Raw genomic sequence first — 16,989 nt, 5'->3', positions numbered from 1 at the left:
ACACCTGCAGAGAAAAGTGGACGCAAGATACAAGAAAATCAATCAAAAGAAATTGGTTGGCAGGGTAGCTTATGTATTCAAATTATCTCACTTTAAGAAACTGTACGAGGAAATCAAACATACGGATAAGCGTTGTTGGGATTACCTTGAGTTAATTGATAAAAGACATTGGACAAGATCACACTTTGAGGGAGAGAGATACAATTTGACGAGCTTAAATATAGTTGAGTCTCTTAACAAAGCACTCATGCATGCACGTGACTTCCCAATAAGGACGCTATTTGAATTCACAGACGCATGATTAGTTGTTAATTAGACGTGTTTTATTCTACAACTGGTATACATTTAAACAAGTGTAAATGTAGTGTACATGTACAAATGTAAAAGTAGTGTACATGTAAACAAGTAACGTACACCTTATACAACTATTGCATATCTCTACTAGTGGATTACTAACTAAAACAAAAAAAAAGAATTATCTGAAAAACTTAAACTCTAATATCTGTTACGAAACTCTATATAGCTGCTGGAAATGTCAGAACGGCATTAGAGTCGCTACGATTGATTAAAAATTGAATATAACCATTGGAAGTGCTTTCAAAATGAATATAGCCGTTACGATTTTCCTCTATTTAAGATGAAGTGACTTAGTCCTAAATCTATTTGCCACACTTCCCAATCTTTCTTCAAAATCACCTAAAAAGTCTTTCGCGAAATGACAGATCCTTACTATGCGGATATGAAGCAGCATAAAAGTGATTATGACTCGCTCGAAGCAGTTGCATATGCCTATTTCTACATACCAAAAAAGTGTACTTGTGGAGGAACTATCACTATGGAAACGGACAAGAGAGGAAGAAACTACTATGTATGCAAATGACATATCTCAATTATATTTTGTTGTAGGACGATGGGTTGCACATCCGACTTGCTACCTTGACGCAATCAAGGAAGAGTTGAATGAATTATAAAAAGCAATATGCTGAGGCGGTCTCGCTCCGACGTAAGCTGCAATATGAGCTTGCTCAAATGCACGAGAAGATCAAAGAGCTTAAGAAATTAATTATGGGGAGCTTACGAACTTGTTGTGTTTTATCTTATGTACCTCCTTTATTAAAAGTCTAAGTTTCGAGAATAAGAGGAATTTAAGTTAGAGAATCTGTTATTGATGGGCCTTCAATTTATTAAGTGTACAGATGCTGCCTACATTTATTGTTTCCTTTTTTAATGGGTAAGTATTTTTAAATAGCACAATCTAATTTATTAGATTTTAACATTAGTTATTGTTAACAATCTATAATATAATGCCGGAGTTCACTCCCTATTTAGAGGACATGTGTTCATTTTTACTCTAATGGGCTGTTCTGTCAGTATGGGCTTTAAAACATTTGTGTTTTCTGATTGTTTTCACTTTGGTGTTAAGTCTTTAACTTATCTCAATGTCGGCCCAGCACTCATCTTCTTGAAGTTGAACTGATTAGGGCATCCGCCGTATTTGTGTAAATCTTTCGAGATGTTTCCGCGTGTGGTGGCGATTCTTATTCCGGTGAATCGAATCTGTAACTCTCCAGCCATTCAATACAGAGGAGATGCCTCTTCGCCAGTAACGCTTTCACCATACACCCATATATTGGTGAGTCGTCCTTGCATTTTAACTCTTCTCCTCCACTTTTTTAGACGAGATATTCTGATTTGAGATCATTTCTTTTTGTTTTCTGTTTTAGTTCTGGTCAAGCGATCTATGCATGGTCGGATTTTATCTTTCGCCTAGCGAGTTTGTACTTTTTGTTGTATGTTTCGATTCAAACAAAACCTTTCTTCAATGTTTTTTATTTTTCTTTTGTTTGAGTCGAGAAATAAATTTCCAATCTATAAGATGGATTCTCGGGTAGCTCTCTAAGCATCACTTAACTCCATCTGATCTCTACTCAACTAGATCGACCGTGTTTGGAGAGGGCAATATCACGTTTGCCTGCTGTCAATCCTGAGTGGGGCGGTGAAGTTCTTCCGGTTAACTTCACCGGAGACGTGAACGCTCTCCTCACATTCCGGCTGTTGAAGGTTGATGATGAGTGAGGAAAGCGATCAAAGAGAAGCTGCATCCCTTTACCAGTGAAGATTGGTGGTCCGGCAACAAAGCTATGGTAAATCAAGGATCTACCGGCGAAGTCGTGTCAGCTTTTTCTCACCAGGCAGCGGCGCGTGTTGATACGGTCCTTGGAGTTCATGGAAGAGAGCGTGAAGGAACGTGCGGTCAAGAGGATAACTGCATGAAGGATGCGTGGCTGTTTGCGTATCACTAAAAGCGGTGTAGGCTTGGAGTGGTATATCTTTAACAATTAAGGTGCCGACTGGTTTTCCCGCTACCATCCGCAAACGCAGCTTTTGCGGTTCATAGCGGTTGTTGGCGTTTCGAAACAATCACAGAAAACGCTACAAATCGCTTCAAACCGCTTCGAACCTCTTAAAATCAAAAGCTGGTTCCAGCTAGCGTTTGCGGTTGCGGGAGGGTAAATTTTTTTTCTTTAAAAACAGAATAAATAAAAATAATACTAAAAATATTCAATAAAAATTTTCAATTGAAATAATAGAAATTGTAAAATGTATTCATATTATATTTCAATTTATATTATAAAAATTCAAAACTAAAATATTTTCTATAAATTTTTAAAATTGAATAATATGATTTTATAAATATAAATTTTATATTTATCATATTATTATGATTTTTAATATTTTTATAATTACATAAAATGTAAATATTGTTAAATTATTATTTAACAGATGTTGCGTTTGGTAGTTTACCAGTCATAAAAGTCCCGCAAACGCAACAATTTCTAACAGTTGTACCAGTCGTACATATCTCTAGAAAACGCTTAAAACCGCAACCACCCGCACCCGCAAACTCCCGCAACCGCAACCGCAACCGCTGCGGTTACATCAGTCAGGCCCTAAGTGTGACCCACAATTTTTTTACAATAAAAAGATTATATAATTAACTTATAGTAATTCTTAGCTTCCTGTTTCTTCGTTGTCTTATACAATATATCTGAAATATTCTCTGTAACTGTTTACATAGATATGGTCGCTTTGGTCTCTGATGGCGTTTCAGTTACTCCAGAAAGCTTCTCAAGGTTAGATCTTTTTTTTTTTTTTTTTATCAATAGAAATTTCATTTAAATAAAAGAGTTTTAGGGTCCAGCCCAGTACAAACCCAAACTGGAAAAGTTACGGCCCAAAGAAAAGCCCAGAGCAGAGGATGGGTTGTTCAAAACTGATTTGCAAAGACCATCCGCTTCCAGGTTTCGTGAGCCAGAGATAGAGAAGAAGGAGATCGATTGAAACGAAGCTGCAAGAACTTTGATGTCGGCGACGACTTCTCAAGGTTAGATCTTAAGAGCTTAAATGCTGTCATTTTTTCTGGAATTTAGGAGTCAGTTATATATAAAATGCATGTGTGTTGCGTTGGTTATATATCTCAGCTTACATGGAAAGAACTGTAGAAGAAAATAAATGAGACGCACGGTCAGTTTGCGTTTACAACGAGCGAGACAGGAACATACTTAGCATGTTTTTGGATACACCACGATCAGACACATTACACAGCCAAAACAAGAAAAGATTGAGGCAAGTCTTAAAATTGTTAATTCCCAATTCATATATTAGAGTATTATTCCCTTGTGGTTGAATATATGTTTGCTTGCAGGATGTGGAACTTGAGCTTCGAAATTCTTCAGAGTGAATGATGTATTGATGCAACCCTTTGGATGCAATTCTCATCAAGGTTTGTTTTTGTAGTCTTTTTTCTTATCTTAAGACTGAATCACTGGAATCTGAGATTGAATGTTGCTTCTAATTGTTACCAAATTAGGATTTTTGCTTGCTTGATTGATGAATTGTTACGTGATTGCAATTCTTCTATCTTGATTTGTTGCTGAATTGTACATCACTTTGACTTCTTTTCTGTTGTACCTGTCATGTCATTAAAAATGATTTACTTCTCGCTTTGCAGGGTAAGAAAAGGAAGGACACTGAATGAATTTAAACAGGAGACCTAGGAGAACAGGGCACAAAAAAAGAAAGAAAATTCATAAGATAGCGTAGAGGTTAAGGAGCAGACTGGCGAGTCAAATGTTACTGAAGCTGTGGAGATGGAGAACACATGCATTGTTCCTGACAGAGAAGACTTCCCGGTGGATGTGAATGCTATGTTTTTTTATCATCAAGTCATACAGTGAAGACGATGTGCACAAGAGCATCAAATATAATGTTTGGGCTAGCACACCAAATGGAAACAAGAAGCTTGCTGCGGCATTCCAGGACCTCGAGGTTGTCCTATCTTTCTCTTTTTCTCGGTGTGTATATAATCCTGAAATCAAATGCAGTGCCTTTTTATACTTCTTATTTGATGTTATTGAGCCATACTCTGTTTTTTCTTTCCCAGGTCAACTCAAGTGGATAATTTGTTGGGAACTGATAGGACAGTTGATTTCGACACAAATGTGGAGTACTGGCAGCAAGACAAGTAGACAGGCTGTTTCCCTCTCAAGTGGCATATTGAGAAGGATGTTGCAAACAGTTTGCTGAAACCTATTACCCTTGAGAACAATGAAATCAAGGCTGTTACCAACTCTAGAGACACCCAAGAGGTATCAAACCTGTAAAGCTTTTACATCTCTGTAAGTTATGTTCTCGATTTGGTTTACTTATGTTGGAAGTTTCTTTTGTGGGATTGTGTGTATGTTAAGTTGGAGCAAGTTTTGAAGTTTGTGAAAATTATTAAGAAGCATACGAGCAAGAATTGCATATTGGATGGCTTTTGAAGAAAGCCAAGCAACAGCCAACCCATAAACAGGTAAGAGCAGTAAACCAATTATAAATCTTTTGTAGTGTACAACTCAAAGTCTTCCCTCTAACATCTAAATGAACTAAATCAACAGCTAAGTGAGGAGAATAGTACAGAGGATGAGAAAAGAAATCTGCCACTGCTGATCCGGCTCATAAGGAATCTCTTACAGCTGCTCAAACTACCGGTGATGTCAAGGTTGATGAGAATGGATCTGTTTCTAAACTAGTTGATGTGGTGGCAAATGGTTGCTAGAAATATTTGTGGGTGCTGTTCACGGCTTGAGCATAAACACAACGAGAGAGAAGGTTTCTCTTGAGGCCTGAGCATAAACGCAACGAGAGAGAAGGTCTCTTGAGAATGAGTGCCGTGAGCTTTGAAGCAAGGAGGAGCTTTGGTACCTAAGACCAAGAACTGTTTCTTTTCCCTTAGAAATTAAATCATATTTTTCACATCTTTTTTTGTGTTTTGGTTTTCAATTGTCTTTACAATTTTCTGTTTTTTTAATGGCTTTTTCATTTTCTGTTGATGCTACTACTACCCTGTAAAATTGCTTAATATGACCTACTAAATAGTGGGAAGTATAGAGAAAAAGGAGATAAAAGCAGGGTGGATTTGTTTTCATTTCTGTTGGATTTTAGGCAGCTGAAAGTTATTTCTTTACAGTTTATGGGTTCAGACTTGAACTGTTTGACTTCTTTAGTAGAACGCCTCTTTTCCCTTTTTTCGCTTTTGTCACTGTCCAAACAAGCACGGTGGCTTGACAAACACTATCGCTAATACGGTTCATCACCACATTTCAACCCTATTACAATACAAAACTTTGTAAATCAGTGATCACAACAAACACAAAATTCCCTAACAAACATCACGTGGACACACTGAAGTAGAACACCAACAATACCCACGACCCCGCGCTTGCGCGGGGGCTCCGGCCCTAGTGATTACAATATGTCAGATAGATGACATATTCAAACTACGAATACTCGTTAATGATGAAACGTAAATGTATTATGTATGACACTGAAAGATGTTCTCTTTATCCTACTGTAAATACTTATTAATGTATGAACTTAATGTCTTCGATCATCTCTCTCTTCGCTGGTGTTGATATACCATGGATTTTACCCGTTTTTAACCATGGTATACTAGTATTTTATTATATATTTAATCTGTTTTCTAGCCTGCTAAATATGTTTTCAGGTTCAGGAACATTTTGTGAGAAAGTGATGTTTTGGAGCATTTTGGAGTACAAGAGATGATACACCAGAGTTGACCATTCAAGACTAAGTCAGAAGTCAACATTGCGATTATAATCGATCGATACTCATCCTGAGTTGTCGATCGATGTTGCTGAGAAGATCCGCGTACTAGAAGATTATAATCGATCGATACACATTCAGTATTGTCGATCGATATCGAGGACGAAATAGTTTAGCCGACTACTTCACCAAGACTTCACCAAATTACGAGATTGACCCTGACGAGTTTTTAACCTAATGGAAATGCTTAAATACTCCTGCAAAGTCTTTTTGACGGCAAGTTTTGAAACCCTTTGAAGCTTGAAGCTTTTCACAACCAAAGCAGAGAGTGTGAGAGAGAGACTAGAGTTTTATTTGTTTGAGAGAGATTGGAGAGATTTCTCATCTCCTTTTGTATTTCTACTTTGTTCTATCTATGCAATTCTTTCATCTATCTATTGTTATGAATTGTTTAGCTATGTCTGAGTAGTCTACTTGTTAGATCTAGGGTTTAAATAGGTTTGTGGGATTAGCCCCAAGCTATAATTGCTAAGTTGTGATACTCATCAAATGGATTGCACCCTATGCTTGTTTTAGAGTAGCTAACTAGAACATAGAACACTAGGATCTTAGATTATCTTGAATCATCCATTTGAGCGATGCATGTTTCCCGTTGAGAAGAACGACAGTTCCTCCTTGAGACCTCGCGGTCATATTCGGTTCGCGCCTAGGCAGATCTAGAAGCCGTCGATCGATACCCTACTGGTAAATCGATCGGCGCCGCGAGAGGTGTATCGCTCGATACCTCAAAAGGATATCGACCGACTCTTTTTCTGTGTCATCATGCGAAAGGTGTGGCCAGAGATCTAGATATTTTAACCAGTGATTCATTCACATATGTTAAGCGGCTGAGATCTATAGTATCATGCAAGCAACTTATTAAAGCATTTATAGAGATTATAATCTCCATTTTTGAATAGAAACCCTATGTTTAGCACTCTTTATCCCATTTAAACAGCCCTTCATATTGTTAGTTAGAGCAACTAACCTTGCTCATTTTAGGATTTGTTATTTTCATTTCTATCATATAAACCAACCTTGCCTAGGATTGATTAGTAGATTTTATTTAATTGGTTCCCTAGCTCCTCGTGATTCGATCCCTAAGTACTACAGCTTAATTGTTCCCTAGCTCTTATTTGAGAGAGTAAGCTCTACTGGGTAATTTGAGCACTATCAAATTTGGCGCCGTTGCCGGGGAGCTTTGATCGCCATTAGATTTAATCTTATTAATCTTAGGTTTTCTTTTACCCCCTTTCTTATTTAAATTTTTTTTTTTACTTTTCAGGTACATGCCCAGCAGTACCAGAAGCAACAACGGAAATCAACTATTATTCTCAAAGGATCCTGCACACTTGGAACGCTCAATCCGCAAAGACCTACGCTCCGCATCGATCGACAGAACCGCATTACCGTCGACTGATACTCACGTTCAACAGTCGACCGACACTCCGACAGACCGTCGATCGATACCGTTCACCGATCTACATCGATCGATACTTCTAACCGTATAGCGATCGACACTACTCCGCGAAGCATGGTCGCGATTGTCATTCTCACGCAGGGCGAGAATGGAAACCTGTATGATCAAGATGGTCATCTGCGTAATGCAACAGGTCAGAATCTAGATGCACAGGGAAACATAATCCCTGAAACTGAAGCTGAGGCTACAGGAGAAGCTCAAACACGATCGTTGGCAGACTATAACCGTCCAGACGAGTACTACACCAACAGATCAGCTATTCGACTTCCAGAGATTCAGAAGCCGAACTTCGAGCTCAAGCCTCAGTACTACTCTCTCGTGTCTCAGATACCTTATTCTGGGCAATCGCACGAGCATCCTATGGACCATCTGGAGAGGTTCGAGGATCTTATCGCTGCTATTCGTATGGATGGAGTCCCCGAGGACTACCTACTCTGCAAGCTCTTCAAATACTCACTGATTGGAGAAGCTTCGCACTGGCTCAAGCAGCTACCTACAGGATCACTGACATCCTGGGCCGACATCAAAAACGCCTTCCTGCGTAATTTCTTTGATGAGGCACGCGCTGAAGACTTAAGGAGCAAAATAGCCACTTTCGCGCAAAAGCCTAGTGAGACTTTTAAAGACGCGTGGATCAGATTCAAGTTCTTCCAGCGAGACTGTCCACACCATGGATTCAATGAAGTGCAGCTGTTAAGCACTTTTTACAGAGGTATCGCCTTAAGGTATCAGATGGCTCTTGATACTGCTAGTGAGGGGAACTTCAACACTAGGAATCCAAGAGAGGCTGTGAGACTTATTGAGAACCTAGCCAACAGCAGCAGCACCAAGAACACTGACTCTAACAAGAAGAAATCGGTTGCAGCCATAGGTGAAGACCAGATGAATGAAGTCAGAACCAAGATAGATGCTTTACATGCATTTCTGGGACAACCAGTCTGCTCAGCTGAAGAAGGAGAGGCTAGAGAGGATGATACAGAGGAAGATGTGAACTACATTGGAGGTACTGGATTTCAGAGATATGGAAACCAGAGTGGAAACAGAAACTTTTTTGGCAGTGGTCAGAAGAGTAACTACAACCAGAGTTCACAGTATCAGAAACCCTTCACCAACACAAGGAACTACGGCAACTCAGCTTACCAAAACCCACCGCCACCCACCCAAGAGAGTAAGTTTGATGCCATGATTGATAGAGTTCTGGAAGGTCAGCAGAAGCTTACAGTAGACTTCAATGGGAAGATTGATTCTGTCTTTAACAATCTGACCACGAGGATAGATACCATCTGCACTCAAGTTAAGAAACTTGAGACACAGATTGTCCAGACTGAAGACTCTATCAGGAGGATTGGAACTTCTAAGGAAGTAGGGGAAGGAAATAGGAAACACCACGTCAATGCTATCATAGATGATGATTTCTGGCAAGTGGTGAAACAGGAGAAGCTACAAGAAGGAGACTTTGAAGTGGAAAGTTCGCTAAGTCTCGGTGGATCGCAATGGTGTCGATCGACACCAACTAGTCCACATCGATCGACATCGACGATGTCTTTTCCGAACACGCTTGCAGACTGCAACGCGGTTAGGATTTTGACACATGCTGAGTTTGCGGCTTCTCATCCATACCCACCCACCCACACCTACGAAGATATCGACCGACGAGACGAGCCACTCGTCGATCGACACAATGAAGAGACACGTATCGATCGATCCTATTCTCCACCTATCGATCGACACGCACCTCTCATATACTGAGTGCAACTACCATCGATAGACAGCAACCGAATCAATGCACTCAGACCCACACCGAAACCACAAGCTATCCCTACCGAAATAACTAGTAACCCTTCAGACACTACACCTACATCAGAGGGAACTGAAGGAAGAAGGTTAAGGAGTCGGAAGGAAAAGATTCCTAAGAACCTTAAGAGGGAAGCTAATGAAAAGGAGATTGATGGTTTCACTAAGAGAGTTATCGGAATCCCACCAGAGAAACCTTTTGAGGAGGTTTATTTCACTAAGAGATTGTGGATGTTCTTCAGAGAAACAAGGGAGACTGAAACTGACATTAGGAGAAGGTTTGACAACGTCAGAGAAGAGATGAGGAAAAAGATTACTTTGCTAAAGAAGAGTGATCCTGGGAAGTTTGCAATACCCTGTGTGGTACAAGGTATTGAATTTCCTCACGCACTATGTGACACTGGTTCATCAGTCAGCATCTTACCAAAGGTCATGGCAGACCATCTGGGCCTGCAAGTAGAGCCCTCACCACAGATCTTTACTTTCGTGGATTACTCTCAGAGAAACTCTGGAGGCTTCATCAAAGACCTATAGGTACACATTGGTGATGCTATCGTTCCTGTGGATTTTCATGTCCTAGACATCAAGCTAAATTGGAACTCTTCCCTCTTACTTGGAAGAGCATTTATGGCTACAGTAGGAGCCATATGTGACATGAAGACCAACAGGATGTGCTTGACTATGATAGATCCAGATATCCACTACGACCCTGTCAAGCTTGACAAACCACCAGCCAAATTAGTGGTACAGGACGATGATACTGGTATCATCGCAGTTTGTCATTGTGAAGTTGAGTACGAGACAGAGTACTCGGGATCGATCGACAGTACTTTGACGTCATCGATCGACACATTCAAGTCAGAGGAGATCGACAACAACTATGGATTATCGATCGACATAGACCCACCGGATGATAAACTCGATCTACCAGATCATTGCTACCCGAATTTCGCCATCCCACCCAACCGAAAGGAAGATGATTACTCAATAAGGAGTTGGGCAGATAGCGGATTTCATTAGAGTTTTGAAGTAGACACAGCCACCCTTTTCCACAGTGGAGACCACAGTGAAGAATATGATGAAGACTATTGGGAAGAGGGAGCTTGGGAAATATACCTGGAGAATGACAGATTTGCACCACAATCGATCGACAACAAACGTCCATCATTGATCGATTATCTACTTCATCCAGCAAAACGACATCGTCCATCGATCGACATTGCCAGTATAATATCGATCGATATTAGCCCGGACGACTTAAAGGACAAAATCGGAATTTCACCGATTAGGACAACACATGGGTATAAAAGGTTGACAACTCAAGCCACGACAATTCAAAACTTTTCACCTTCTACCCAGCAGCTTCTAGCATTCAGAGTTTCATCAATGGAAGACTGCAACAACATGTTCAATCGATCCAACCGTGCAGCTAGACGTGCACCATCGACCGCCACCACCACACATCGATCGATCGACACCTTCAACAGAGCTCAACCGAGATCTCATGAACCTTATGACATCAGGAATGTTTCACTAACACCTGATGAATTTGGAATTTTCAGGGACACATATGGCTATGCAAGAGCTATGGATGGAAGAGTTCTGCACATAACCAGAGAGGACATAACAGACATCTTCCAAGTTGCCAATGGACTAGAAAACCTGTTCACACAGCAACATAGCCATCCAAGCATCCTACAACACGTCCAGGACAACCACAACACCATCACAAGGGAGGATCAGGTTCCTCAACACTTCGGTCCACCTCGACATTCACAATCGATCGACATCGTTTCAACACCGTCGATCGACGGCCGATATCCAGGATCGATCGACAGACCGAGAGTCCGATCGCCCGACAGACGACTGGAGTTTGGACGACGTGCCTTCACTACCGATGGATCCAGGAGATTCAAGTGGGAAGCTAAGGATGAATATGGTGTCTACAGAGATGAGTTTGGCTATGCTAGAGGAGTTGATCGTGAGATCATCCATGTTACCAAGGAACAAGTAAAGAGACTTTTGGATAGAGCATCCCTTTTTCACAAAGGTTGCTTACAACTTCCAATACACACACGCCCTTCCCATGCATACACACCACCACCAGTGCCCTACAGTACAGCGGAGGTGGATGATATGGTGACTGATGTATGGAGAGCTCAGGCGCACTTTGAGGCAAACATGCGCACATTGGTGGAAGACACTTTCCAGCCTTTGGACGTCAGTTACAAGGACTTTCAGAATGATATGGCTGAGATAAGAGTGGAGCTTGGAAACATATTAACCACGCTTGAGAAAGAGGCTACGCCACCAGTATCGACCGACAGAGTACCTGTACCATCGATCGACATCGGCAAGACTACATCCATGGACCGGCCGGAATGTTCATCACCTAAGAAAGATGAATTGGAGGTTGCTTACATCAATACACGGATTGGAGACGTCTACAGCCCTCTCAACAACAATGTCGAATGGTTAAGCAAGAGGATCGATCTACTACAGAGAGAGTTGGACACAATTCGCCAGAATGACAAAGCTAAGCTTGCCACTTTTTCATCGATCGACACATATACTTCATCATCGATCGACAAAAGGTTCGCAGAACTGGAAGATAGGATGAAAGCGTATGTAAGAAAACATGAACTCTTCAGTTCCCCTATCCTGCGATGCCAACACACAATGTCATGGCAGCTGGACAAGTTAGAAAGAGACATGAGCATTGTTCAAGCTTATATTGATCACCGTGACAGCTACGAAGCATCGATCGACAGGCCTCGACCAACATCGATCGACACCGAACCACCACCAGCGAAGAGAGTATGCACTCTAGCAGCAGTTGATGAACTTAAACTTGAGCTGTATGAGGCTATGGATCCTATGGAAAGAAGACTCAACGGGACCTGTGATACTATTGACTACACTGTTAACGAAAGGGTTAACAGCCTCTGCAGAACTACTCGCCACATGAAGGGCAATATACGTGCTCTGCAGTACCAAGGACAATGTTCACAATCGATCGACACAAGGGATGCTGAGTCGACCGACAGACCCGTCAGCGAAGTGACCGACGCGCATCTCGTAGCATCGATCGACACTGAGTCTTTAGCAGACCGAGATCAGTTTATTATGGACAGGATCGATGCATTACAGAGTGAACTAAAGTTATTGTCCGTACACACCTACCAGACCATTGACAAGGAAGTTGACAAAATCGAATACATAGAGAATTCTGTGAGGAAACTTCAAGATACAGTCCTCCAGATAGATAAGAAGCAACTACGAGCAGACGATGCCACAAGAAGCTTCGTCGCCACATGGTTCAACAGTAGGAGACACAAGATTGATGATTGATGTCCGGCAATCAGCAGTTTTTGCACCCCATGAGTCACTCACCTACCACAGTCAAGCTAAATGACTATAACCAAGCGCTGAGTGGGAGGCAACCCACTATTAGGTTTTCTTTTTCTTTATTTTTATTTTATTTTATTTTTCTTTTTGCTTTCATTTTTAGACTTAATTTTGCAGTTTCTATTAGATCCAAGTAGAATGATAATTCCATCGACTGACATTCACCATTCATATCGCTCGACACCACACGACCATTACTAACGATGGACGTATACCACTACGAATCGATCGACATCTTGTCGATCAGGTTTATTCATTCTAACTTGTTATATTTATTATGTTTTATTTATTTCCCTCACCACCGGATGTTACACTGGGACAGTGTAATTTAAGTCTGGGGGGGAGTTTACGAATATGTGTTTTTATTTTGGTTTTTATTAAAATGTTTTTCAAATTTATTTTTTCGCATAAGTATTAAATAGGAACATTGATATGGTTTACTATTTGATTGTCTAACCACTCTTTAGCACCATTCTAGATTACTAATTGCAGAGAATACTAAAGATGCTAAAGTGGATCAACTTGCTATCTATATTCACTAGCTAAGATTGTTTGAAGGAACCAAAGCTGACCTCCAACACTAATACTGACTTATTTTCTTGTCTTGGGGCTTGGATATCACTGGATCGGAATCCTCTTACAAGTCTGGAAGGTAAAAAGTCTGTGTGTTTCTGGTTTCCTTCCTTCGCTCTCTTCGGCATCTCGAGATCTAAATTTATGTTATAAAAGATTGAAATGATTTCTTGAGAAGCAGAGGGGTAGGAATGTCTCCTGCGACCCCAGTATTCTAAATCTCAAGAATGATCACACATTGTGGAAACGAGGGGTAGGAGTGTCTCCTGCGACCCCAATATTCGCTACACTTTGTCAAAAATGTATGAGTTACAACGCAAATGTCAATGAGATGGACTAGATGACCTATGTGGCATCGAAACCTGTTGAAATTGAAACTAATAAGAGATTCAGTGAAGAGAGAAGAGGGGAGAAAGGAATCAGAGAAGACTACCTGTGTGTTCAGATACTTGTTTGAGTTGAATCCATGTGTTCTTTGATCGATACTCCCAAGGTAAAGCCTGCACTTTATTTTATGTTAAGAAATGAGGTTAGTAGAGGGGAATGTCAGATGAGAATTGCTAAGTTGTTGACTAGATGAGTTTAGTTGCTAAGCTAGGATAAGGCATGATGAACTTCTGTGATTAGGATTTTAGACATGAATTGCAAACCCATAGAGTGATGACTTCAATATATTGAATCCTTGAGTTCCTGCTATTTCCAAACCTTTTCCAAAGACTACTGTTTTTGCTTGAGGACAAGCAAAGGAGTAAGTCTGGGGGAGTTGATATACCATGGATTTTACCCGTTTTTAACCATGGTATACTAGTATTTTATTATATATGTAATCTGTTTTCTAGCCTGTTAGGTATGTTTTCAGGTTCAGGAGCATTTTGTGAGAAAGTGATGTTTTTGGAGCATTTTGGAGTACAAGAGATGATACACCCGAGTTGACCATTCAAGACTAAGTCGGAAGTCAACATTGCGATTATAATCGATCGATACTCATCCTGAGTTGTCGATCGATGTTGCTGAGAAGATCCGCGTACTAGAAGATTATAATCGATCGATACACATTCAGTGTTGTCGATCGATATCGAGGACGAAATGGTTTAGCCGACTACTTCACCAAGACTTCACCAAATTACGAGATTGTCCCTGACGAGTTTTTAACCTAATGAAAATGCTTAAATACTCCTGCAAAGTCTTTTTGACGGCAAGTTTTGAAACCCTTTGAAGCTTGAAGCTTTTCACAACCAAAGCAGAGAGTGTGAGAGAGAGACTAGAGTTTTATTTGTTTGAGAGAGATTGGAGAGATTTCTCATCTCCTTTTGTATTTCTACTTTGTTCTATCTATGCAATTCTTTCATCTATCTATTGTTATGAATTGTTTAGCTATGTCTGAGTAGTCTACTTGTTAGATCTAGGGTTTAAATAGGTTTGTGGGATTAGCCTCAAGCTATAATTGCTAAGTTGTGATACTCATCAAATGGATTGCACCCTATGCTTGTTTTAGAGTAGCTAACTAGAACATAGAACACTAGGATCTTAGATTATCTTGAATTATCCATTTGAGCGATGCATGTTTCCCGTTGAGAAGAACGACAGTTCCTCCTTGAGACCTCGCGGTGATATTCGGTTCGCGCCTAGGCAGATCTAGAAGCCGTCGATCGATACCCTACTGGTAAATCGATCGGCGCCGCGAAAGGTTTATCGCTCGATATCTCAAAAGGATATCGTCCGACTCTTTTTCTGTGTCATCATGCGAAAGGCGTGACCAGAGATCTAGATATTTTAACCAGTGATTCATTCACATATGTTAAGCGGCTGAGATCTATAGTATCATGCAAGCAACTTATTAAAGCATTTATAGAGATTATAATCTCCATTCCTGAATAAAAATCCTATGTCTAGCACTCTTTATCCCATTTAAACAACCCTTCATATTGTTAGTTAGAGCAACTACCTTACTCATTTTAGGATTTGTTATTTTCATTTCTATCATATAAACCAACCTTGCCTAGGATTGATTAGTAGATTTTATTTAATTGGTTCCCTAACTCCTCGTGATTCGATCCCTAAATACTACAGTTGTACCTCTTATTTGAGAGAATAAGTTCTACTGGGTAATTTGAACACTATCAGGTGTACGCAAACGAAGTACACTTTTCTTTTTAAAAAAAAAATCTAATCAAAATCTACTATTGACAATAAAGTTTCATACTTTATATTCACATGGTTTAATTAGTCGGGCTTTTAATAATCGTGAAAGTTATTTATAATAAAACGAGTTGTGTCACAACCGAAGAGTTGTGAAATAAATTAGTTTGTCTCTAATGAGTAATCAGAACCGAGGAGTTGCAATGGCCTCCACATCGGTGACCAAGTAAATATTTACTACTGATTATCGATTTAGATATATATGTAAGGGATCTTCCCGGATTATCATGTTATCTCTTTCTCCCAACAAAATTCAGTTTTTACTTTTCCCTTGCCTTTCTTTTTGAGTTTACTTTCCTTGTTTAACGATTTGGAAGATGGTGCAAGATATCAGCCAGGGATCAATGACCATTTCTCAATACGCGGAGTTCTTCTTCAAGCTTGAGATTGTCCATCAATGAGACGAGCAATCCTTGATCAAGATGGCAAAAGATGCATTGAAGGAAGAGATCCGAGAAGGTTTGGAAACACCATAATTTTCAAATGTTGAAGCTCTCTTCGAAGAAGAAAGCAAAGTGGAAGAGATTCTTGAGATGGAGAAAATACCTCCCAACAGCCCTCGTAAATGTCGTCGCAACAGTCCGGACTGTTGGGATAAGCTTGAACAACAAGGAAGCTTAGGAAGCTTCCGAGACATGGAATGATAAATATGAGAAGTTTTAGGAGTTATCTAAAGTTGTATTTATCTATTAGGATTAGGAAAATATAAACTCTATATAAGGAGATATTGAGATGTGATATCACTTAAGAGTTTTGGTGTTTTAGAGCTTGAGTTTTGAGCAAGTTTCTCAAGTTAATAAGAGAGCATATTCTTATATTGAGTCTTTGATTTCTACACGTGGTATCAGAGCTTTGGAGATTCATCAGAGATGGGGGATTTGACAATCGTATCGACTCCGAAATCTAAGGATGGAGAGTCTAAGACTAAGTGCCCTATGTTAACATCTTCAAACTACACCTATTGGGCTATTAGGATGAAGAACGTGCTTAAGGTTCATAAGGTGTGGACCATTGTTGAAAAGGAATCAGAGGAAGAGGATAAGAACGACGTTGCTATTGGATTAATGTTTCAGGCCATACTTGAGACATTAGTATTAAGGGTTGGTGAATTTAACACAGCAAAGAAGGTGTGGGATGCTATTAGAGCACGGTACGTTGGAGCAGAACGTGTTAAAGAGGCCAAGTTACAGACACTTATGTCTGAATTTGACAAACTTACCATGAAGGATACGGAGAAGATAGAAGACTTTGCCGGGAAATTAGCCACAATTGCTGCAAATACTTCTGCCCTAGGAGAAGAGATCGAAGAATCTAAACTGGTCAAGAAATTTCTTAAAAGCCTTCCAGTAAAGAAATACATACATATTGTTGCATCTTTGGAACAAGTA

General features: G+C 40.1%; 2 long non-coding RNA genes across 3 annotated transcripts; both read left to right on the top strand.

The window, feature by feature from the left end:
• Positions 1 to 1,428: 1,428 nt before the first annotated feature.
• LOC108830802 (uncharacterized) lies at positions 1,429 to 3,627 on the top strand. Of its 2 annotated transcripts, XR_001946242.2 has the most exons (5): positions 1,429 to 1,633; positions 1,725 to 1,790; positions 1,937 to 2,324; positions 3,080 to 3,134; positions 3,483 to 3,627. It is a non-coding gene; the product is annotated as an uncharacterized LOC108830802 (long non-coding RNA). The 2 variants fall into 2 exon arrangements; XR_001946241.2 differs by having other exon boundaries at positions 1,725 to 2,324.
• A 73-nt stretch (positions 3,628 to 3,700) lies between these two features.
• Positions 3,701 to 5,490, top strand: LOC108830797 (uncharacterized). The gene is made up of 5 exons (XR_008935423.1): positions 3,701 to 3,784; positions 4,013 to 4,329; positions 4,445 to 4,649; positions 4,749 to 4,855; positions 4,941 to 5,490. It is a non-coding gene; the product is annotated as an uncharacterized LOC108830797 (long non-coding RNA).
• The last annotated feature ends 11,499 nt before the right edge of the window (positions 5,491 to 16,989 follow it).

This window comes from Raphanus sativus, chromosome 1 (genome assembly GCF_000801105.2).
Source record: "Raphanus sativus cultivar WK10039 chromosome 1, ASM80110v3, whole genome shotgun sequence".
In the NCBI taxonomy this organism is placed as follows: Eukaryota; Viridiplantae; Streptophyta; class Magnoliopsida; order Brassicales; family Brassicaceae; genus Raphanus; species Raphanus sativus.
Note: the sequence above shows the minus strand (reverse complement) of the source record. Positions and strands in the feature narration are given on the sequence as shown.